The sequence below is a fragment of the Poecilia mexicana genome, unplaced genomic scaffold (genome assembly GCF_051168715.1).
Source record: "Poecilia mexicana isolate PSO_F unplaced genomic scaffold, ASM5116871v1 scaffold_16, whole genome shotgun sequence".
Lineage (NCBI taxonomy): Eukaryota > Metazoa > Chordata > Actinopteri > Cyprinodontiformes > Poeciliidae > Poecilia > Poecilia mexicana.
Window position 1 is genome coordinate 30539536 of NW_028263385.1, and position 2566 is coordinate 30542101.

The 2566-nt window shown below is 43.3% G+C and overlaps 1 pseudogene; it reads right to left on the minus strand.

The window, feature by feature from the left end:
• Positions 1-337: 337 nt before the first annotated feature.
• On the minus strand, positions 338-1431 carry LOC148155184 (uncharacterized; annotated as a pseudogene).
• Positions 1432-2566: the final 1135 nt, after the last annotated feature.

The window sequence follows — 2566 nt, forward strand, 5'->3', positions numbered from 1 at the left end:
CACTACAGATTGTTCTCTTGAGTGGGGTCGTCAAGTTTCCAAAATCTTTCCACCTGTGTATGCAGACTTTGATCTGACTTGAGGAAGTAGGCCTTAGCTTTCCTAACTTCTTTGTAATCAATGGGTCCATTTATGGCCCAGCCGAGTACTGTTCTGGTAGCGTAAGGGTCATTATCACCTCCTACGCGGTACTCTTCAGCTCTGAGAAGACGGGGAGCATCTTGTCCAATGACAAGGTCCACATCATTGGAATTGATGCTGGGAATAGGGATATCTGTTAGGTGATCCCATCTGGCTGCCTCATCAGGTGTCGCGAGACAGCTAAGTCCTCTGTTTAATTTCTTAAGTGTTCTCACACCATTAAGTGTGTAGATGCTGCCTCGTGCAGAGAGTCAATCTCAAGATCCACACTTCGAGTAAATAAGCCTTCTTGACTTCCTCCTACAGTATCAAGGTCTAACCTTGTAGGCCTGCCTTTGACTTTTAGCTTCTTGGTCAGTTCTTCTGACACTAAACTGGTGTTGGCTCCAGGATCAAGTAATGCGTATGTAACAGAACTGATGTTTGTAGCTTTTCCCCTAACGACCACAGGGACGATAGGTAAACAAACTTTACCATTTGCAGCTCCAGCGAATCCACATGTGACATTAGGAGATCTGATAGGTTGTGTTTGTTGGGTAGTTTTATTGTCATCAGTGGTGTCCTGGCCTGCTGTTGTATTCTGTCTGTTAGTGTGGTTAGGATGCAGCCATTTGTTGTGTTTCTGTCCACAGCCAGGCACGTTGCACACCCAGTTGCGCATGCAAATCTTGGCACTGTGCCCAATCATGAAACAGCTTTGGCACAAGTTTTTTTTCTTGAACAAACTCCAGGCGCTCTGGAACTGTTAGTGATCGAAAGGCTGGGCACTGGTTTAAGAAATGGTTCTCTGAGCATTTAAGACATTTTAAATAAGCTGGCTGCTTGGTACGTTTGGTCTTATTTTCATGGACTGCAGCCGCTTTGACAGTGGTGGGGTAGTTTTGATGATGTTCCTTTGAGACTTTGGTAGGTGATGCAAAGCTGTTTGACTTCTCATGTTTCTTGCAGCCAATTAACCCACCAAAGACTGGATCAGATCTCTTTTCAGCTTCTATCTCCACAAAGCTGACAACGTCGTTGAGATTCGGTAGACGTCCTTCCTTTGTGATGTTGTAGTTTTTATTTAGCCACTTGGCCCTGAGATCTGAAGGTAGCTTGCTGATTATCTCAAATAACGTGCGGCGGCCACTAAGCTCTTCCTCACATTTCATGGCAGCAAGTGTGTCCTTACAGCTTCAGCTGATCTGCGAAGTCTCTGAGTTGCATATTGTCCCTTATCTCTTTAAAGTTCAAAACCTTTTCAACCCAAGCTTGGGAGATGGAATGAGGATTTCCAAATCTTGACTTTAGTCGGTCAAGCGCTTCCTTGAAACCTTCGCTGGGATTGGAGTTGTACAGACAGTGACTAATAGCATCTTGAGCCTTTCCTTCTGTGTACTGGTGCAGACGGGTTAACTTTTCTTCAGCAGGAACAGACTCTTTGTCCACCATTGCAGTGAAGAGCCTCATCAACTTCCAATACTGGAGGGGGTTACCATCAAACTTGATCAGATCTGTTGGTGGGAGCCTGAGAGTGCCTACTTGGGCTTGATACTGCTGCCTTGAGAACTCTAGCAGTTGTGAGATTGAATCATCTGCCATCTGGAAAGGCGAGGGTCGTGGTGTAGTAGGAATTTGGCCAGTTTTAGGTGTAGAATGGAGATCTGCTGTTAGGGCTTGCATCTTTTGCTGATTATGTAGCATCTGTGCATCCAGCTCAGCCTTGTGATGTAGTCGCTGAAGTTCTAGCTCAAATTCCTCCTTGTTGAGTCTAAGCATCAGCTCAAAGTTTTCTTTCTCTTTCTTTCTTAGGGCTTGGATTTTTTTCTAGTTCTGATGATGTGGAATCTTCATTTATATCAGCTGGAGATTCACTGAACAAATTAACTTGTGCAGTTACACCCAACTCTTCATCAACGTCTGGATTAACACTAGCTTCATCTTCCTCATCTTGAAGCCAGGCTATAGCTTCATGACGCACGTCATGAACGTTCCTTAAGATAAGCTTCTCATAAGCATCAGACTCTTCTCTGTCGATATCATCAGTGAGCCGAGAATGGTAACATTTATGTGCCTCCTGAAGTTGTGCAAGGACTAGGTCGAGGCTCTGCAGCACTGACTTTAATTCTTCTGGCTTATTTTCTCTAATTTTTTCATTTGCTGATGTTATCATCTTAGTTACAGCTGCTTTCGCTTGTCCTCTTCCTTTTTAGCGTAGCAAGATCTATTTCAACTGCAGAATCTCCGGTTTTAGACATAATTGCCTTGTGTTTAACTTTATGTTGCAAAGAACATAAGGCAGCCGTTGAAATTGTAACTGTTCTTTTTTATTGCCGAGTGCTTTACGTGGACATGCCGGTTAAAATGTAAATAACGTAAAAAAAAAAAAAAAAAAGACAAAACGTCAAGACTTAATATTGCGATATTCAAAAGGACACAAACTTAA